Consider the following 23,288-nt stretch of genomic DNA (forward strand, 5'->3'; position numbering starts at 1 on the left):
CCCAGTTGCTGCTTAGTCACCATTGCTAGCTGCTTTTCAGCATGCACTTTTGTACTTTGGTCATGACACAGACCCCATACCATGAAGGAGGACAGGATCTTGTTTTCTGCCTATCTCCAAACCTAGAAACTGTCTTTGGATGGGTCTGTGTGGTAAACCTGTGTGGATTTCAAACACACCTGTTTTTCTCCATTTGCTAAAAGTTCAGTCATTTTATTCTTGTCACATTCGTAAAATAGTTCGTAAAATGAGCATATTTGACTGCCTGATAGGCAGAGTGACTCCACACAACATCTTGAAAGGCTGAGACCAACTTTAGTAAGTTAACTTATGGAAAGGCTGAACTCAGAGCTATTAAAAGTTGTGTTCTGGAATATTTGGCCAGAGCAATATGGCAGTTTGTAGTGGGATATTTTGAACACAGTTAAAAAAAATTACTATAAGAAACCTAAACTGATCTTATAAGGAACATCAACATGACAGCCAATTTTGCCTACTGAGCATATTCCTTTTTTCGCACATACATATATGTGTGTGTGTGTGTGTGTGTATATATATATATATATATATATATATATATATATATATATATATATATATATATATACACACATATATATATGTGTGTGTGTGTGTGTGTACACTTTTAGGTTTCTATACTGTACTAACTTACTTTTGCAAAAAATTAAATATTCTGTTTAGGTGCACCTATATTTGGTACTACTGTTTTCAGAACACATGGTATCTATTGCAAACTAGCACTCAGAACACTATATATATCTTAATGCAATACTCTAATAATTTTATAATCTGCGATAAAAAAGTTTGGTAATAACCAAAATATTACCTAGGTATATTGGCACATGTCTACTTCTGAGTAAATATCTTATAGCCAGCTCACTAATGTATCTAAGAGTGGATAACTGGGAGCACTAAAAGCATTCGGAATTCAGCATGTAGTACAGAGCACATGGGCCTCAAAATTGTCCCATAAGGCTAATCAAGCGCCTCTTCATCCTTCAGCCTTTGATACTCACAATGCAAGCAGATCTACTCCCAGAGGGGCCGTTCCTTCTGTTCTTCTTGCTGAAAATAAACAGTCAGACACAGCATGCCCCACCCCTAAGGCCTCAACCCCAGCAAGCGCTGCCATTAAGGGCGTGCCATGCTGGGCCTGAGCCCCTCCTCTTCTCCCCCAGCTACTGACAGAGCAAACAGTGGTCAGGCTACCAATCAAGCCTGTCCATTCTCTCCACAACAGGGCTGCAGTCCAACTGGGCTGATGTATGGGGCCCTTCTGTCACTGGAACGGTAAACGGTCAGTGGCCTGGATGCTCAAAGCATCTCTGGGTAGAAGTGATGTTTCTGACATAACAAGTAGGGATGCATGTTCAGAATCAACTCATATTTGCTCCTAACACGCACTTGGAAATCAGCTTGTTTTTTGGGGTATTTTAATCAAATTCTATGATGTAAATAATGTGAACGAGCCTGCTGTATTTGAATGTTGTTGCTTTTGGGGATATGTATCAAACTCCAATACTTATATTATACTATAGTACTGACCAAGTTACTTCAGTACTACTGAGAATCAAAAAAGTCAGTGTCATTGCCTAAGCAGTCAGTCAGTGCATGTTTCAGAGTGTAGACGGTGAATGGCTAAATTATTCCTAATGCATGTTAAAACATCAGTGCTGCTTGATTAGTTTGTGATCCGCTGCGGTCAGTATTTTTACTGAGTTCGAGCACCTCATGCATTTGTGGTTTAGGCCACACCCACTTCTAATCATTCAAAAGAAGGTATAGTTCAGGAGTCTAGGTTTGAAGTCTAGGCATTGGTATTGATAGTGAATGTGTTTGACCCGCTTCATATCAGCGTGTTCATTCAAAGGGGAATTCCACCAGAATTTCAGAATGTCTACATAAATGAATGGTTATAATGTAAACAAAGACATTCAGAGTGGTTTGATGTGAAAATCTCTGTTTTAGAGAAACTTAAAGAGGCAGAATTGTTCACAGCAGTAATGATAGGAACCAGGCACCTGAAGGGTTAAAGGAAAACAAGTGAAAAAACATGAGAGAATGAAATTCCTAACAACCATGCAAGACCTGGTAGCCCACCAAAACTGCCTCCATTAGATAAACAGCAGTTAAAGCTTTCATCCTTGAGAGAGAGGAGAAAGTCAAGCTCCACTCTTGTTTCAGACCTTGTTTCTGTCCATCCTTCTGCTGTAAGAGTGATGTTGCTCTCAAAGAATGTGTAGCTCCCAAGAAGTCATAAGAACAATGGACTGGCCACCCCAGAGCCCAGACCTCATCACTGAATGTGTCTCGGTTTACTTGGATTGTGTAGCAGAAAAGACTGAACTTTGGAAGTGTAGAATAATATCCCTGCAGGTTTTTATTAGAAAAAAAACAAAAGCAAGTCTCTTAAAAGGCTCGAAGCTGTAATAAAAGCAAGAGTTGACATACTAAGTACTAAAATATTTGCGATTACGTTTAGTTTTTAAGATTTCTGTGTTTTCACAGAAAAATTTATTGTTTATAATTAGTTATTTTGACTGGAAATTCAATAATGCAGGGTCTCTGACTTTTGCACTGCACTGTCAAATCAGTCAAGTCAATGTGTGTTTATATAGTGTTTTTTACAACGTAGCCCTGCAGAAAAATCTGGGTCTAAGCTCCCAAAAGCAAGCCAATGGTGACTGTAACAACGAAAACTTCCCTAAGAGCAAGAGGAAGAAACCTTGAGAGGAACCAAGACTTTAAAGGAGAACTCATCCTCCTGGTTAACACCAGATAGCAAACAATAACAGCAGAGAATGAGATTTGATCATTAGTATAAGATATAGAAAAAAAGGGGGAACTGTAGACGAATTGAATTATCGATTCATCGTGACAGCCATAGTTATTTGTAAGTCCAGACACAGGAGCACAACGACCTGACCTGAGAAAAGATCACTGGGGTAGTGTTATCTGAACAAACACTTCTGCCAGCATAACTGATTACCCTCTGACCTGCTGCTGTTAAATGTGTTTTTGCTCACTAGTACTGTGCCGTCCACAATGTTTTCGTGGTCCTAATTTTAAGTTTTCCCTCTCCTACATGCCGTGTTTGCTGGCACTGTGTTCATTTTTTTTCCTGAGCCATCATTTGTCTTTCCTCATTCACTATAATCTCACTGAACCAGAAATTATACCCTAGAGTCTCTCCGACCTTCAGAACACCAGGCTAGTCACAGCTTCTTCCTTAGCCCGCCCGTGCTGAAAGTCGAATGGACAAATCCTCGTTCATGCAAATGGATGGGAACAGAAATGATGTCATGCTTTGGCCATGTCTCGGATGTTGAGAGGCTGAAACAGAGGTCCACATCACCAGCTGTGGGTTTAAAGAGATACTGCAGGTTTAATGGAGAAAGCCAGGCTTGCGATCAGGCTTTGCAGAGAAAGAGCACCGACCGTTTGGGGTTTTACATTCACCTTTAACCCTCGTAGGTCCTCCATGGTGTATATGCCTGATACATGAGGCTCAAACACTGCTGTAAGAATGTATACGCAGTTCAGTTTACAATCCAAAAGTTACAGCAGTTGCAGAACACTGTTGATTGTTTTCATCAACTTGGGCTTATATAGTAATTCCTCACAGATGCTGTGATGTTGCTATGAGGTTGATATGGTATTCCAGCTTGTTGTGGCATTGCTTAGTGGTTGTTAGCTGGTTGTGAGGGTAATGCTAGGCTGTTGATATGGTATCCCAGGTGGTTGCTAAGATGTTTCTAGGGCATTGCTGTGGTGTCCCAGGTGGTTGCTAAGGTGTTGCTAGGCTGTCACTGTGTTATCCCAGGTGGTTAGTAAGTACTATGGTATTCCAGCTTGTTGTGGCATTGCTTAGTGGTTGTTAGTTGGTTACAAGGGTGTTGCCAGGCTGTTGATATGGTATATCACGTGGTTGCTAAGATGCTTCTAGGGCATTACTGTGGTGTCCCTGGTGGTTTTTAACGTGTTGCCAGGCCATTACTGTGCTATCCCAGGTGGTTGCTAAGGTGTTGCTAGGCTGTCACTGTGTTATCCCAGGTGGTTAGTAAAGATGTTGCTCGTCTGTTGCTATGGTATTCTGGGTGGTTGCTAAAGTCTTGCTAAACCATTGCTGTGATATTCCAGGTGGTTGCTGTGTTGCTAGGCTATTGCTGTGGTTTCCAGATGGTTGCTAAAGTGATGCTAAGCCATTGCTATGCTAGCTGATGTGGTTGCTTAATACTTGTATAATGCTAGCATACTTGCACTATATATGAGTGGAACGATGTAGTATCAGAATATTGAGCTTCCTATGGAAAATGAATAAATGCTGAACGAACACTGTACTGAAACTGCAAGTTTCATTGGTCTAGCTTAAAAGCTGTAGAAGGAGTAGTGTTGCTATTTTTTCTTTCAATTTTCAAGCCAACTTAATTGTGGTGTGAACTCTTTTAAAGTGTTGAAAAAGCAAATGAGCGGTAAAACACCTGAAAATGGAGGAACGTTTAAAAATTAAGCACTTGCACACACTTTAGGCATATAAGAAAGACTCATTCACCATCAGAGCTTAGATAAGATGCTTTGAGAATAGAACCCCAGAGTTGTATAGGGGCCAGACCACCCCTGGGCAAATAAATCAGCTGGGCAGATGAGTGGACACGCCTTTCCAAGCCCCCAGACAGCCAGGGGCAATGGGAGCCAGCCTGGTTTGGGTCTGGACTATAATGTATAATGGCCTTTCGGTTAGATTTCTGCACTGGATGGCTTAGCATTTATTTAGACCAACATGAACCACCAAATTAGCATTGTTTTATTTACACAAACAAACTTTTAAATAATCAAATTTGTTTGTAACCTCCTGTATCATTCCTCCATCTGCGAATCTGCAGTGTCCAAGTCCAAGACGTCTCTATTTGCAGTCTTCAGATATCACTGGATCTTTTTCTGATCAGAGTCAGATGTTCTAAGAATATCACCTGACATCCTGCCAAGCAATGTGCTATGGTAGCGTTTATATAAAACAGCTGTGTGTGCGTGCGCGAGTCCTGCAGTCGTGATTATAATCTCCTGTGCTGTCTCTTCGAAATCCGCTGGCAAACCTAACACTCCATTAAGTGAGCGAGTATCAGGTATACCCAGACAACAGTCCAGTCCTATATTACAAAGTCCTTTGAGAACAACTGCATTAACCATTACTGAAATTTTGTGGTAAGAGTGAAAAGAAAAGAAAAAAAGCTTCTTGCTTGCTCCAGTTTTCTGGAATGTGGGATGTTGGGAGCGTGGCTCCAGCGTTCATGGTGAAGGACTCTGGCCACAAGCAAAGTTCCAAACCTCTGTGTCCGAAATGGTCACTTCAATTCTCTCGCCTCCTGCATTGCTGAAAGAAGTCCTACAATACCTGACCTCAGAAATTCCTTCAGGATGATGCTCAATTTAACCATTTTTGCTCTTTGAAAATCTACATTTGTAAGATTGTAGGTTGTAAGTTTTTTTTGTTAAAATTGAAAGCAGGATTATTGAGTCAGGAGGGAAAAAAGGCTAAAATATGACAAAATATGGTGTGTCTGAGTCGTTCTGTAAAGCCAATTTGCCGTTTTTTTGGGCCGCATCGTGCACCTTTATGTGTTAACATCATGTGCGCAGGCCCAAACAGAACATCCGGCTCGATGTTTAGGTCACAAATGTAGTAATAGTATAGTAATTAAATAATAATTCACCTATTCTCGCGTTTAGCGAGACGTCACTCTGTGTAGTTACAGACCTTTTGACAACTGAATCGGGGAGTGACTATGCTAGCACGATGCATTTAATTTGCTGTGCTTTTTGAATGATTCACCTGCAAGACGTGGCAGAAGCTGATAATGATGAGACTACACAGACCTTTAATTCAGTGTTCCAGGTCTGGAGCCCCTGCACTCTAGTTTAGTGTTTTTCTCTGCTGTTAACCTCATTTGGCTCATGAAGGGATTAATTACCTAATAATATCAGGTATTTTAACCAGGGAAACCACAATTATGCAGTGCAGGGTGTTACAGGAATAGAGCTGAACTCTGCCCTATCTGTACTGGCAAACTTATAAAATCACGTCTGTCAAAACACAACATAGTTTTCCGACCCATGATATTCAGTCTTATATTTAACATTTATGTTTCTCCATTGAAATGAACATTTAAATGAACATTTAAATCTTCAGAAACAAAGAAAGTAAAGTTATACCGGCTGCTTGCAACTCCGTTAGGGGGACAGCTGTTTATCTTTTGGCTGTTAACATTAGCTAAAGTTATCTAAAGGCATTGCTCAAATCTGTGTTGATTAGCTGATGTCGCATCACCCTCCTATGATGACAAAGTGCTTTCTTCTCTTTATGCAACACCATGAGATACTTTACCCACCCTGATGTGAAGAGCCGATGGGCTTCTGTGCTTTTAAATGCTTTGAGAGACTCTCCAGAATAGGGCGAGAGGGATTGTGTATGAGATATGAGAATATAAATATCAGGAAAACACAAATTTGGTATCTTTCCGCCAGTTTAAGTGACTCCAGGAGTTCAGGGGGAAACAGTATAAGAATCACAGCCTATTTTGTCGGCTTTGTCAAGAGAACGTTTTTACTCTTCCAAAGTAAGGTGAGTAATTTTAGCCACCTTTCACCTCTAGTTACGTTCATGTGGAGCAGCACAGCTTGAAATTTGGTCTTAAATATGGCAGCCCCAACAGAAAAATCATGACAGAAACCTGTTCTGTTGCTATGATATCCCAGGTGGTTGCTAAGGTGTTTCTAGGGCATTGCTGTGGTGTCGCTGAATTTTGACAGAATTCTGTTTGATTACAGTTTTCAGTTGCTCACGATCATCAGATTCATCCGCTCAGGGAAGGGGTCCGAAGCACAACCCATGATACAAAATTTTCTTCGATGCATTGTTTGCAATTAAACCTTTCCACTACAGAGGATCTGGTTCAGATATCAGAATTAGTACTGAGAGAGAATGTGGTATGTCCTTCATGTTATTCAAGAATGTGAAACGTAGAAAAAATAAAGTAAATCCTTCTATGAGTATGCATGTTTAAATTTATATTCGTGGATTACTGTACGAGTATGCATGTGCTCTAGATGTGAGCTGGAGGGAGTCTCCAGTAGTATTATCAAGCATGCTAATGCACGGTAGTCAAGAATTCAGACAGCATGCTGAGCATGCTTCCCGTTCTCAACAAATGTGCACTGTCATGGGAGATACTTTTCTGGTGCTGTTTTTCCATCAGCCGAGGCCCACCCCAAATCCAGCAACAGCGGTGTGAGTTACCCCAGGAGAATCATGGCCCTGATGTAATACACACCAGGCCCAAAATGGAGCTCAGCTTCCTCCAGACGCGCCCCTAGAGTGCTCAGACACAGCAACAGCACAAGGTCAACAATTTGACTCCTCACTTGTTTTTGCTGAGTGTGCTATTGTGAAGGGTGTTGAGGAAAAAGTGAAATTAAATTTTGATTGGAAAGATATTGAGTAGGCATATACTATCATATGCAAAGGTTTGAAAACCCTCAGTCAAATGGTATGTTTTGCTGATTTTCTGTGTTCCATATAGAGCCTTTTTAAAAGGGTTCTGTATAGCACCAAAATGGTTCTTCTATGTTTATGATATTAAGCTTGTTACAATAGAAGAAGCTGAATAGAATGCATTTCAAAGAGGTTCTATGTAGAACCATCTACAGCACATTTTCAGTCAATCTGAAGAACCCATTTCATGATGCCAAGGGTTCTTTGAGTTTTCATGGTTCTTTATTGAATAAGATTGTGTTCTGAGACCTCTCTCTCTCTCTCTCTCTCTCTCTCTCTCTATCTCTCTCTCTCTCTCTATCTCTCTCTCTGGCCAGTATTTTCAGCTCATACCCATGAACTCACTTCTTAATCTTTGTAATCACTTCCCTTTCCTCTAGTCCCTCCTCTGTGGCTGCTTAGCTACACACACACACACACATACATATACATGCACACTCAAACACACATACACACAAGCTCTTTATCTTTCCCCACACTTCTCCGCCAAGGCCAAGATTGCAGAGGACTCTGGGCAAGTTTTTGGCATTGCGCAAAGCACTTCACATACAGCTCCAACATGGGTCACTGCGATGTGTTTGCATATATTGTGTACAGCCAAAATTTCAGCTGCTTTAAAGTGCACCAATTACCTGCACAGGTGTTCAATTACACACACAGTGCTTGTATAATCTCCATAGACATGCACTGTCAATAGAATGGGATGCTGGATCAGCCGCATATGTGCCTAAGGTCACCATGCCCAATGCCATCTGTCAGCTAGAGGGGTATAAAGCCCCAGCATTGGGCAGCTGAATGCAGTCAAATCCTCACAGCTATGTTTCCAACATCTAGAACAGGCAAAGTAGAACCAGTAGCATGTTTGAAAAACAACATCAAAAAGTAGTTTCAGATGCACTTTTTAATGAAACATAAAGGTGGTCAGTGTTCTTTAAGTACGAATGATAACGATAAAATATCATATTGCCACCCCTAATGGAAATTAATATATGTTTTGATTATGTATATATTGTCCGCTTCTATATCTGTAACAAAATACATAGTTTTTTAAATGGAGCATCAAATTAGGGTCAAATTTGAGCAAGTTAGATTGATCTAATCCTTTAACAGCCCTATTTTTTATTTTATTGTTAGTTTACTTTTTACATAAGCTGAAAAAAAGAGCTGCTGTGTACACTGTCCACAGTGGTGGACGAAGTACACAAACCATGTACTTGAGTTAAAGTAATGATACTCAAGGTAAAATATTACTCCAGTAAAAGCAGAAGTTCTTCACTTTAGACCTCCAATTGAGTAAAAGTACAAAAGTATTTGCCTTCAAATGTATCGAAAGTAAAAGTAAAACAACATTAATTAACTTAATGCAACTTAGTTACAAGTTTAAATTTCATAAAAACTTGCTTTAAACTGGCAGCACGGTGGGTGCGCAGCATGGTGGCGTGAGTAGCGCTGTCGCCTCACAGCAAGGAGGGCCTGGGTTCAATTCCCCGGCCGGGCGACCGGGGTCCTCTCTGTGTAGAGGTTGCATGTTCTCCCCATGTCTGCGTGGGTTTCCTACAGGTTCTCCGGTTTCCTCCCACAGTCCAAAGACATGCAGTTAGGCCAGTTGGATATGCTACATTGCCCCTAGGTGTGAGTGTATGTGTGACTGTATATGTTTGTCCGTCTGCCCTGTGATGGACTGGCGACCTGTCCAGGGTGTATCCTGCCTTCCACCAGAAGACTGCTGGGATAGGCTCCAGCACCCCCCCCCCGTGACCCTGACGGAGAAGCGGCTTAGAAAATGTGTGTGTGTGTGTGTGCTTTAAACTCAGGATCACAAATGAGTTTTCCTTTGCTATATTGCATCTGTAGGTCTCTGTTCATAAACATAAACTAGCAAAAATAAATTTAGTTCCATCATTTATGCTGAATAGACACTCCCAAAATTTTACACCGCTGCGCTGATGTTGAACCGTGTGATTGGTGTTTTTTCTTTGCGCTTCTTTCTATTTGACATGTTAAGTTTTTATACACACAGAAACCAAAAGGAACGACAGGTTTCACAAAATGTAGTGGACTGAAAGTAAAAGCTCACCCAAAATGGAAAAAATTCACTAAAGCACAGATACACAAATGATTTATTATCATTTATTTATGATGAATGGATGAATATAAATGGTACAGCCTTATTTGGATTAAAAACTTGGTATGTTAACTTACATTAAAAGTTAAGAATGTTTGTTCCTTCCTTCCTTTTGTTGCAGAGGTGGCAAACATATCTATTTTTCTGAGACTGATAAGTCTGGGTATGGATGGATGGATGGATGGATGATAGAATTAGAGCGCTGTAGAATCAAGACATCATTTGTGATGCATAAAATATTGAAAATAGGATTAAATCTTAACCTCAGAATTGGAAGCCATGTAGTTTTGAATCAGCTCTATGTATTTGGCTAGAGATTGATGGCAGATTGTGCCCATGGTGGAGCTGCTTGTGTGTAAAGTATATCTACTATCCTCGCTCTGCCCTGCTCTTACTTGCTGACCAAATAATACTGACTTACAATGACCTGCGCTCATACACGCTGCCGTGGAAAGGGCTCAGACGGGTCCGGCTGTTGTGTTTACACAGCATGACCTCGGCAACTACTGCCCGTCATAATCTTTCACTATGCATGCATATTTGTGTGTGAGTGAGTGTGTGTGTATGTGTGCATGTGTGTATGTGTGAGTGTGTATAGTTCAGGGCTGTGTCACTAGAGGTTACAGAGCAGATCAGTAGCAGGATGAGTGCACACTGCAACCACTGTGTCCTGTTCAGCCTCAGGACACAAACACACAACATGCACACATATGCTCCGACAGCAGGAGCTGCTGTTATCTCAGGTCACGTCTGTCTGTCTGTCTGTCTGTCTGTCTCTCTTTTTCTTTTAACTCTTCCTCCCTCCTTTCTTCTGTTACCTCTCTTGCTCTCTCATGCTCACATTCTCTCTCTCCATATCTATCTCCCTTCCTCTTTGAACTCTCCCTCCTTTTTCCCTTTAAATCTTTCTCATTTTCTTTTAACTCTTTCTCACTCTCCACTCTCCTTACCTTATTCCTCTCTCTTTTTGTCTGTATTCCCACTTTCCTCTTTTTTGTCTCTCTCTCTCTCTGTCTCTCTCTGTCTCTCTCTCTCTCTCTCTCTCTATATATATATATATATATATATATATATATATATATATATATATATATCTCATACAGTACCACAGCTGTGTTGACAGCCTCTGTTGTACGGTGCACTCAGGGAAATCTTTTATGATCAGCACACATCTGAACGCACTCCACTGCCCCTGCTGCACGCTCCAAGACGACCCCCATCTCTCGATGTCTATCGCTCTTTCTCTCTCTCCATATCTGTTTTTTGTCTTTCTCCCTCTGTTTTTCTTTCTTACTCTCTATATCTCTGTCTGTCTCTCTCCATATATCTCTTTCTGTCTCTATCTCTCTCTGTCTATCTATCTGTCTGTCTGTCTATCTATATGTCTGTGTGGATGTTGACGCACAAACTGTTTGGCCCCCCCTGTCTGCTGGGAAAACACAAGGGTTTACCCCCCTTTCTCTCTCTGTCTCTCTCTGTTTCTCCCCCTGTGTGTGTGTGTGTGTGTGTGTGTGTGTGTGTGTGTGTGTGTGTGTGTGTGTGTGTGTATGTATAGACACTCACCGGCCACTTTATTAGGTACACATTGCTAGTAAAAGGACTTCAGAACTGTCTTAATTCTTCATGGCATACTTTCAACAAGGTGTTGGAAACGTTCCTCAGAGATTTTGGTTGGTTATTTGAGTTACTGTTGCCTTTCTATCATCTCGAATCAGTCTGCCTATTCTCCTCTGACCTCTCACATCAACAAGGCATTTTTGTCCACACAACTTCCACAATTTTTATCTTTTTCGGTCCATTCTCTGTAAACCCTAGAGATGGTTGTGCATGAAAATCCCAGTAGATCAGCAGTTTCTGAAATACTCAGACCAGCCAGTCTGGCACCAACAACCACGCCACGTTCCAAGTCACTTAAATCACCTTTCTTCCCCATTCTGAGGCTCGGTCTGCACTTCAGCAAGTTGTCTTGACCACCTCTACGTGCTGAGTGTGTGTGCGCGTGTGTGTGTGCTCTCTTCTAGAGAAAGTTGCTGAGTGATGTTGTAGACATGGAGACCCCTGGTTCTTGTCACCACCATTGTAAAGAAATCAAAGTCTGCAGGTTTCTCTACAGTTAATCAGTTTACATCAAACCACTCTGAATAGGGGAGGTTCCATCCCCCTATAAAGCTTTCATCTCTGAGAGAGAGGAGAAAATCAAGCTCCAGTTGTGTATTTCTCACTCCTTCCACTGTGAGAGGGCAATTCAATACCATGGGTCTGAAAGAATGTGTAACTGAAACTGGATGTCTGAGATGTAGAGTAAGATTTTGCAGACTAATGAGTGAAATTTTGTAATTGGGATTTTTAGGATCTTAAGAAACAGAAAATGCAACCAACTTCTAAGACTGAACTTTTTGGGTGTGGAAACATCTCTGCATTTTTCTTTGAAAAGTGAAAGTGAGTGTGCTGAATGTAAGAATGTAACAAAGGTCAAGACACATTGGACACATTAAATACTGTAAAATTGTATATTATATCCAGTTGTTGTGGTTTCTGTGTAATTTTGTATTAAAGGTGCTTAAGGGCCGATTTGACCGGGAAAAAAATAAATATAAGAAGTGGTCTGTGTTTTGCACAGTACTATATCAGCCACCATATCCATCATTGGAAAGAGACCAGTGTAGGACCACCTCATCTCTCTGTCTCTCCAGATGTACACAAGCATGGTTGACTTAGACAGTAAGTGTTTCTAATAAAGTGTGTGAGTTACACATAACCAGATTTGAATGTACTGTAGAGGAAACGCTATGTAAAAGATAGATGTATGACCCATGTTGGAAGCATCCAAAGTTCTGCCACCTGCAACACGCTGGCAAAAAGAAGGACGGTGTAAACCATTAGTGGACTGAGTTTTCACACCTCTCTCCCTCCTTTCCTCTGAGGAAAATAAGTCCTGTCTGATTTATTGGCTGGAAGTCAGGGGCACAATCTAGCACTGGGGGCTGGAGGCTGGGGTCAAGAGAAGCGCTCAGCTAATGCAATCGCCAGACGACACGGGAAACACACTTCTTGCCAAGAAGTTGTCACGAGAAAACAAGATAAACTATCTCTTTTTTTTTAAGCTCTCTTTTTTCCTCCCCATCCAAAGCATTTGAGGGAACTTCTGTCTGTTCCAGGAGAGAAACATTCGGCAACCACACTCACTCAGCCGTGCCAAGAATTTTTTCTTTTTTTTTTCCTCTTGCTGTCCTTAAGCAATGTTCGGTATGTTAAATGTGGGAAGCTTTTAAATTATAATGTGGCGAGGATTTTAAAGTATGGTGCTGTTTTAGCAGCAGCTTTGTGTGTAAGCGAAGGAGGCTCTTTCACTTCCTTTGCGGATAAATGAGGCATAGAACATGCACTCATGTTTAGCTTTCAGAGTTACTGTTTTCCGTAATGATGAATTTACTTAAAACTATATGCATGTTAACTGATAGTTTAAGGTAGCAGCAAATTTAAACAGATTTTTCTATACTGCAAATGTGGCCGGGTAGTCAGTCAAGCAAGATACACCTTCTTGTTTCTACTCTCATTGTCCATTTTATCAGCTTCACTTACTATATAGATGCACTTTGTAGTTCTTTGTGTAGAGTTACAGACTATAGTCCATCTGCTGCCCTCATACTTTGATAGCACCCTGTTGTTCACTCATCAGAACCCCCACAGAACCACCACAGAGCATGTATATTTGGGTGGTGGATCATTTTCAGCATTACAGTGATACTTACTATAGACACCTGTATGGTAATTGGAGCTGATAAAATGGACAGTGAATGTAGACAGTGGTTTTAATATCATAGCCAATTGGTGTAAATTTTTTTCCTTTGTTTTGCACTGGAGGTTCAAGGCTAATTGGTAAAAGCTCATGTTTACCAGTTAGCATAAATCATCGCACGCTTGCCTGAAATTGTGTTGAGTTGTTGAATAAACCCAAATAGACTTGCTTATGCAGTTTCTAACACTGTATAAGATGCAGTAGAAAAGTGGACGGACAAAATATGGGCTTCAAGATGCTACTGCTCTTCTTAGCTATATGCTGATGGTGCAGAATCAGGGTCACTGGATGATGGTCAAAAAAAGTAAATTTTTGAGAAAGATTTTTCCATCTCCCATACCAGCAATATTGCTATCATTACAAGCAACACTGGCTGTTGGATTAAATATACATGCTATAAAAGTCTGGTAATGTGCATCAGTGCTTAAACAAACAGCTAATCCCACAGCTAAGTTCACTACGTTGTATTTGTACCAACGTCACATGATTGTTGTCTGTCTGCACAAAATAGTCTCCACATATGGAGCGTTAGCTTCTCAGCAAATGTCTACTAGCAAGAACATATTTCTGCTTGGTATCAATATTCAGTTAATAGATGAATTGTTCAGCCGCAGTAAAGCTGACAGATTTTTGCACTTATTCTAATACATTTTAAAGCTCTATTTAAAAGCAAAATAGACAAAAAAGAGTGAGAGCTAGCCAGGCTTTTTAGCTAACATTACAACAAGCTGAATTTAGTTGAATTTACACTCATGCTGGAAATTATGTTTTCATTTGTAGCAGAAATTTGTAGGTTGCTTTTATAAAACTATATATTGCTGGTGTCAAAAGAAAACCTTGTACCTCCAAAATGGAAACTTTACAACTTTTCAATGCAAGTCAATGGAACCAATGGACTTTTTTTCAAGTCATTTTGAGCCATTCTGCATGAAATTTACATACAATATAAAGGCATCAACAACCTGCAACAGGCATTTTCAAAAACAACAAAAATGGAAATACGAGGTTTCTTCTGACAGCAGTGATATAAATCTTGCTTAAGTATTTTTTACTTGCTTAAGTATTATTTGGCAAAACCCAAAATGCATTAGGGTTGTGTGTAAATTCAGTACAGCCATTTTGCAGTGGCAGTTATTGCCTCTGGGTGTTGGTCCCTTGTCAGACCAAATTCATACCCCTTCTTTATGGTATATCTTTTGTCCATTTTTATGAATTACAATGTGTCATGCAGTGTCAGAAACCACATAAGCATGTCCATTTGAAAATTATTTAACAGCTCAACAGAACTGTAAAAACTAAAGCACGCATGCACTTTGCACAGTGCTAATTAGTACGTTTCTATTATGTTAACTACATTAGCCTCGTAGCACTAGAGCAAAAGTAAAGAAGCAAACAAGGCAGACAAGTCTCAGATAAGCTGGGGAATTAAGTATGTTAGATATTCTGCTGAACTGTTCCTTTAAGAGACCCCCCCCCTTCCCCAAACACACACACACACACACACACACACACACACACACACACACACACACACACACACACACAACCTTCTGCTGTGTGTGCAGTACTGTGTGCTAGAAGAGTTAACAGTGGAACAGTGGATCAGCAGCTTAGATATCCCAGCATGCATCGAGGCAGCAGAACAGACAGGAGGGCCTCTGCCCCATGTCACCAGACAAAACAAGTGCTGTTGGTTGATGCCCCCACCTCCGCACACCCACCCACACTCCCACACTTCTCCAGTAGGCCAAAGTTCAACCACGACATTCACATGCCTGCAAGCAATTACACATCCACATGCAAGGACTAAAGAGAGGGAGAGAGGAGGGAGGGAGAGAGAAAAAGCAAGGGAAAGGTTACTCTGGGCCATTTAGCACTGTTGCCATAGCGAAGCCAACACTATCCAGCTTGAGAAAGGTCAGGTAGATCATGTGTCTTTTGTTTTGTTTCTCTCTCTCTCTCTCTCTCTCTCTCTCTCTCTCTCTCTCTCTCTCTCTCTCCTGCCAGTTCCCCAAACGTCTCCTTAAAAGGCCTGAGATAACAAAACCAATCGGATCCGAAAATCGATGTGAAAACCGAACATCAGGGAGACAAAACAACAATAAACTCCAGCCATTCAGCTGGCATAAACACTGCAGTGTAACCGAGCTGTTGCAGACGTTTAGTCTCTTTCTCCAGTCATCGCTCTGACAATGATTCTGCAGAATTAGCTGACCTGCACCAACCTGGGACAAAATATACCGTTCCAGTAGTTTTAAAGTGAATGGCTGTTGTCACTCTGAGGGACTGCATTTGTGTTGCAGCATTCTGAGTGCGGCCAGACCGGTTTTGAAGAAGCATGTGCATGTTAAAAAACTGTGACCTCATTCCAAACCACTCTCACATCGACCCTCCCTTTTTCAATTTAATCCAAATCTTGCATTTCCTTCCCCTATTTTAACTTCCAAATCAGACACCATCACCTCCTTCTCCCTCGTCCATAACCAATGTGTAGTCTTTCCCTCTTACCTTCCCTCTTTTAAAGTGATTGATTAGTCTGCGAATTTAGTTTTTCCCTTAGCCAAGAAATGAACAAACCGAAGATAGACAAAAGCACATTGCCTTCAGAACTGCTAATACTGTTTTTAGCTGTGCTATGTACTCATGTTAATTTTTACAGATAACAGTATGTCATATGGTGTCAAACAATAAGAGGCACCAGTGTGGGATTTCAAGGCTGATGGCCATGTTTTTTATATATACATATATGGTAATATGGATACAAATACACCAGAGATGTTCACAAGTCACTTCATTCAAGTCTCAAGTCTTCAGTTGAAATTTTTGGTTTAGTGTCATTATTAGCTGCAGGCACTGCATCATACAAAAGTCAGTTTGTACAACAAACCTGTCAGAGTCAACATGGTTTCAAATAACAAGCGTTTATTCATAGAAAACCTTCAGTCTGAAAGAGAGAACGAAGCGCTACATGAAGGAAACGTGGTGTTTATTAAATAAAAGAGGCAAAAATGGCTGGTTAGTCTGTAGTTTGTATAGCTAGTGTATTAGCTAGCTAGCAAAATAGCTAATCCATCTGAAGTTTTAGTACGTTTTAAAGCAGTGTGGTCTGAAATTTACATAAACTTCTGCTAGATCAGCTGGAAACTTCAACCACATTAGCGCTAGCTAGGATACATGCTATCCAAACTAAATGCTAGGCAATCGTTAGCAAATTTGTTTCTCCACATTCCTTTCAATACTACATTCACCGCAGGTAGCGCTTCGCTAACAGCCCTGTTATGTTTGTCTTTGTTTCTGCAAGTCTTAAATACTAATGTTAATATTAATGTTTTCTTTCTAATTAGGTTCGTCTTGTTCTTGCAGGCAAATAGTAGACATGTTCTAAGTATCCCCTTTGAGTAATGTTCCAATGACCAATAAATGACCAATATTTTTCATGTTTCTCTCCTCTCGGTGGTTTTAATCTTGGGTAACGCTTCAATAAGCATTCCACAGACCAATCACAAGGCTGACGTCTCTTGCCCTGCCTACACAAAAATGTTTCTGAGTCAAATTAACTTAGCGAGCTACGGTAAACCTTGTATAGCATAAAGCTAGGAAGTGAGACCACCTCTCTGTATCTTCCTGTCACCCACTCATTTATTTGTCCATACACCAACATTGTTCGTTCTTTCATTTATGTGTTGCTTTGTCTGTCCATCCATCCGTCTGCACATCTGTTAACCTGTGACTTTTTCATTCAGTTAACATCATATAAATCCTGGATGATTGCATGAGTGGTGGAGCAGGCTAGCATTGTTTGACCGAGAGCTGTCAAGCAAGCTTCTCATTAGCCCTCATGAGTCCTCAGATAGGTCTCATCTATTTTTAAGCCATGTTTTATCATGTTTATCTTATTTTTCATTCAAATTGGCTTTATCACCAGGCAAATTGTACTCTTGTTTAACGTGACTGCACCTTACATAATAGAACAGAATTGTGATATTTATTGGTACTGGGTTACAAATTCAGTAAAATTAATAAAATACAGATATTTTAGCCTAGTTGCCCAGCGTTCAGAGGTCTGCACTCCTGACACCGTATCTTGCGGCCTGGGACTAATTATCAGAGTTGCGGGCGGGTGCGGGCAGGAAACCAGTCCACTGCAGGCGGGAGCAGCCGAAGTACGCATGAAGAGAAATCCTGTAAATTAATGAGTAGCCTAAATAAAATAGAATGATCATTAAATCATATATGTGTGTGTGTGTGTGTGTGTGTGTATACAGTTCAATAGTCATTCTAACCATTCCAACCAGTCAGGTGAACAACATGCAAATTCTCATAGCTTACAGAGACCACAGAGGCTTCAGTCTGACGGTCACAGCTGCTGAGTCCAGCAAAACACCAAAAGTAACCACTCTGTTGTTTAATTCCTGCTTTCTGTGTACTGGGAATAAATGGCGTTTGGTGAAGTTACTTCACAGTGAGCCATGACTGCTGTGTTATTTCAGCAGAGGATAATGCGTTTGTGAATAGGCTGTGTCAGATATTGGATGTCAGTTCACCTTGATGGAACTGTGCAAGCGGGAGCGGGACAAAATATTTTGGCTGCAGGCGGGAGTAGGAGATGTTATTCTGATTTTCTGCAACAGCGGGCAGGAGTGGGAGGAAATCTTGCAGGAGTGGGTGGGAGAGGGACTGAAAAAACAGTCCCAAGCAGAAATCTACATTAAATGTGAGAACAAATATCAGTTTGAATTATTAGTCAGGCTGATACTAATAAATGTGTTTTAAAACCATTATCTGCTGATGATGATTCCCATATCATGCATCTCTATCAAAAAATACATAAACCAGTCTATTTGAGACACCTTATCATTGTCGAGCCCCCCGTTCTCTGTGGAATGGTATCCCCCTCCAGCTGACCTCGGTAACCCTGGCAAGCGCTTGATTTGTGGCCAGATCCATCACAAGCTAGAACAGCCACCACTGTCCGACCCCCTTGTGAGGGGATGAAAAGAGAATGAGGACAGAAAGGGGGGCTTAGTTCACCCTCCTTTCTGTCTCTTTCCCTCAATTTATTTTTTTCTCCCTCATTGTCACTCTCATCTCTCTCTTTCCCTAGTTTTTGTTTTCACCCTCCTCTCTCTATATCTGTCTCTCTTTATCTCACTCTTCTTCTCTATTTTATCTCTTACTCTCCTTACAGTTTTCACTCTCTCATCTCTCCCTCCTTTCTCTCTCCCTTTGTTTTTCTCTCCATCACCATTCTGTCTTTCTCTCTCTTCCTCTAACATGCAGAACTTTTTAACTAATAATCTTTCTCTCTCTCTCTCTCTCTCTCTCTCTCTCTGTCTCTCTTTCTCTCTCTCTCCATCTCTTTCTTTCTCTTTCCCTCCTTTCTCTCTATTGTTCTCTCTTTCATTCTTTGTCTCTCTGCCTTATCTTTACTTCAGTCTCTCTGTCTGTCTCTATCTTTTTATTTTTCTTTCTTTCTTTGCTAGTCTTTCTGTTTTTCTCTCTATTTCTTTCTTTGTCTGTCTTTGTCTCCATTTCTTTTTGTCTTTCTGTTTCTTTTTGTCTTTCTCTCTATCTTTGTCTTTCTTTCCTTCTCCTTCTTTTTCTTTCTCCACGTATTTTTCATTCTTTCTTTCTTTCTTTCTTTTTCTTTCTTTCTTTCTTTCTTTACCTGTCTCTCTCTTTCTTTATCTTTCTCTTTCTCTGTTTCTTTTTATCATTCTTTTTTGTTCTCCCTCTTTCCATCTCTTTTCTCTCTTTATCCAGCCCTTTCTTTCTGTCTGTCTGTCTCTCTGTCTGCCTCTCTCTCTCTCTTTTTTTCTCTCTCTCTCTCTCTCTCTCAATCTCTCTCTCTCTCTCTCTCTCTCTATCTCTCTCTCTCTATCTGTCTCTCTCTCTCTTGTCTTGCCCCTCTGACCTTGAGCTGGTTTGTTACTGCAGGCTGTTTTTGACACGTTCAGCAGCAAAGCGCTCCAGCTCTCCTCACAGCCCCTCGCTGCTTTAACTGTCCCATATCCTACAAATGCACCCCACTAATGTAACTCACAAACGCACGCAAGGTTTGATTTCTCTGCTTTGACACGCACACACAGCCAGCCGGCTGAGCGGTCTCCACTCCTGAGAGTCAGATGTGGGGGCTGTGCACTAGAAATGGCGATGACTGTTTGAATATGCGGATATCAGAACTCATCTTAATGTTGTAGTTTATTAAATCAGATATTCATATTAGAACTGTGTAGTTCCGTCTCCGTGAAGTCATTCAGGTCAGTTTGCTGTGAATGCTCTGTTCTAGAGAAACTGCTTGGATTAGAATTGTGGTGGTGATAGGAAACTGGGTCTGATGAGTTTGATGACACTGAAACAACTACATGCTTGATGAAATGAGGGATTTAAATATTCTTTATTTTCTAGAAGATGTTTGTTCAGCTAAAGTAACGCGATGTTTAAAAAAAAGTGGGATGAAGTTCGAGATTTACATCATGTTTACGTCACAACTTCTGTGAGTTTATTGACTGGTTGCAAAGCAGCAATCTGATTACTGTCTGATTCATGTAGACATAGAGGTTCCTGTTAATGAGAGTACTAAAGTGTATATAAACACGTTGATTGGATTACTGACAAAATCTGAATTTCTGCACTTACTGGATTGTTAAGAGTTTTAGGACTCACTGTTTTTGGATAGTTCTGAGAAAAGTTATTGGTCTAAAAAGTGTTATTATTTTATCCATTCATGGCAGAGGGGTACATGCAGGGCTTGTGAACCAAAGTAGTCCCTGAAGAAAACTTATCTTTTTTTTAGATTTATGACTATTTTACCATCATAAACATTACAGAGGAGCTTATAAGATACATGTAGGTTCACATGTCATTTTGCATAGTAAATAAAATGCCTATATTTGTGTTGTAGACATTGTGACGTCTGGTTCCTATCACCACCACTGTAAAGACATCTGACTCTAGGTTTCTCTACAATTAACCATTACACCTCAAACCACTCTGAATGACTGTTTACACAATGACGGAATTATGCAAAACTTTTTGAAAAGCTTTCATCTCTGAGAGAGAGAGGTGAATATATCAAGCTCCATTTACTTTTACGGCATTTTGGCAGACGCTGTTACCCAGAGCAACTTACAATTTGATCATTTTTACACAGGTAGGTAAAGCTAGTGTTAGGAGTCTTGCCCAAGACTCTTATTGGTATAGTGTAGGGTGTTTGCCCAGGCAGGGATTGAACCCCATCCTACAGCGTGGAAGGCAGAGATGTAACCTTCTAACTCCACATGTGTATCTCTCCCTCCTTTTGCTGTGAGAAGACAACTCAATGCTGTGGGCATGAAAGAATGTGCAACTGAATCTGGACATCTGAGATGTGCAGGAAGATTTTATGGACTATTACGTTGTACATTTCTGGGATTTTTAGAATCTTCAGAAGCAGAAAATACACTTAGACGTTGGTGCACTTGGTAGAAGTGGATAAACATCCCTACAGATTTTCTATCAAAAAAGGAAAGTAAGTCTCCTGAAATGAATGAAAGCTGTAATAAAGGTAAAGAGTGGACACATTAAAGACCGTAAAATGTTATATTTAGTTGTTGGGGTTTCTGTGTAATTTTGTATTAAATGTACTTAATGGCTGATTTGTCTGGAAATAAGTCTGTAAGTTTCTCTACTCTAAACATTTAACATCAAACAACTCTGAATGACTTTACTTGCATTTCAATGATTCAATCATGTAGACATTTTGAAAAGTTAGTGGAATTCCCCTTTAAATTAAACCGAATACACACACAAGTTGCACAGTGAACGAATGTCAAACTTATTGGTTAAAAAATGCAGATATTCCAATAACAACAACAACAGTAAAATGCCATCCCTGCTGTGGAGGGAGTGGCAGTCGGAGCGGCAGGGTGGAAATGGTTAAGCAGCTGCCCTGCTCGCTCTGTGTGTAATGACGCCCTCAGCACTTTGATTTCAGCTGAACTGCAGTGACCCCGACGTGTCTGAAACACTCTACACGCCTGGTTGCCTCTCTCTCTCTCTCTCTCTCTCTCTCTCTCTCCCCTCCATTGCTATCTCTCTTCACCCCCCCCCCCCCTCATGTTTGGTGTCCATGGGGAGAGAGAGAAAAAAAGACATGAGAGAAACAAGGCCGAGAGAGAGCTAGAGGGAGGGAGAGACTGAAGGAGGGATGATAGCGAGAATGGAAAGGAGACATGAAGGATAAAAAGGAAAAAGAGGAGAGACATAGAAAGAGGAAAAAGGAGAGAAGAAAAAGAAAGAAAAGGAGAGTTGGGAAAGGAGAGAAAGGGAAGGGGAGAGAATGGGAAAGAGGGAAAGAAGGAAAGGGAAGGAGAGGTGAGGTGAATGTGAGAGAAAAGGGATGGAGATGGGAGAGAAAGGGAAAGAAGGAAAGGGAAGGAGAGCTGAGGTGAATGTGAGAGAAAAGGGATGGAGATGGGAAAGAAAGAATAAGAGGAGTTGGATAGAATGAGAGGGAGAAAGAAGGAGAGAGTGGAAAGGGGAAAGAGACAAGAGAGAGGGAGAGAAGAAAGAGATAAAGATAAGATATGAGATAAAGAGAAGATATGAGATAAAGATAGAGATATAAGAATGAGGGAAGGACTGATGATAGTGAGAATGGAATAGAGAGACAAAGGAAGCAAAGATAAGGAGGAGACTGGGGGGGTGGAGAGAAAGGGAAAAAGTGAGAAAAGGAAAGGGACAGGGAGGTGGGGGAGAGCGTGAGAAACAGAAAAAAGGATGGAGATGGGAGAGAGTGAGTGAGAGGATTTGGTTAGAATGAGAGAGGGGAGAAAGAGAAAGAGTAGAACAGGGAAAGAGACTTCAGAGGAGAGAGAGACAGGAAATAGATAGGGATAGAGAGAGAGGGGGAGGGAAGGAGGGTTTATAGTGAGAATAGAAAGGAGACATGAAGTAAAGAAAGCAAGACAGTAAGAGAGACAGGTAAAGAGAGGGAGAGAAGAAAAAGAAAGAAAATGAGAGTTAGAGAAAGAAAGGGAAGGAGAGAGGAGAGAGAAAGGGAAAGAGAGAAAGAGGTGGGGGTGAGCGGAAGGTACAGAAAGGGATGGAGATGGGAGAGAGAAAGAGAGAGGAGTTGGATAGAACAAGAGAGAGGGAGAGGAGAGAGAGACAGAAGATAGGGATTGAGAAAAAGAGAGAGAGTAAGAAAAGGAGAGAGAGGAGGGGTAGTGTGAGAGATTGGTCACTGAGACAGGGGTTCACTGACCTACAATACATCGCCGACTGTGTGTGGTGTCCGGATGAAAGGGAGAGCTGTGTGTGTGTGTGTGTGTGCTCTTTTCCCTGAGCTGCACTTTCAAATGAATGGGAGCCAAAGGCCCAGGTGACCTTTGACCTCAGACTTCAGAGAGAGGGTCTGTAGGCTGTGCTCCAGCTGCGCTGAGTGGGACAGCGGCACTAAATCACTGCGCACCCACACTGGGCCAAACTGCGCGCACACAGTCTCAGCGGTCCGCTGTCTCAGTCAGTAGCTCCCTTACGCTCTGTGGAGGATTGTAGGTGAAGAGCTGCTTCAACTGCAGCCTCAACACACATGCCTGCACTGTGTGAATGTGTGTTTATGCTGTAACTAGGGCCTGTTGAGACAGAGTTACGCACTGCCCTGCTAGAAAAACCAGCATAGACCACCATGGCTGGTCACCAGCAAAACCAGCATACATTGGGTTTTTGATGCTGGTATACTGGTCAGCATTAATGTAATTTAATATGCTGATCACCACCAAAACCAGCATATGTTGGGTTTTTGATGCTGG

The 23,288-nt window shown here is 41.1% G+C and overlaps 1 protein-coding gene across 1 annotated transcript in view; it reads left to right on the forward strand.

The window, feature by feature from the left end:
• The window catches only part of pigl (phosphatidylinositol glycan anchor biosynthesis, class L), a 50,477-nt gene that overhangs the window by 1,673 nt on the left and 25,516 nt on the right, over positions 1-23,288 (forward strand). The gene's annotated exons all lie outside the window — the stretch shown is intronic.

The sequence above is a fragment of the Pygocentrus nattereri genome, chromosome 23 (genome assembly GCF_015220715.1).
Source record: "Pygocentrus nattereri isolate fPygNat1 chromosome 23, fPygNat1.pri, whole genome shotgun sequence".
Taxonomy (NCBI): Eukaryota; Metazoa; Chordata; class Actinopteri; order Characiformes; family Serrasalmidae; genus Pygocentrus; species Pygocentrus nattereri.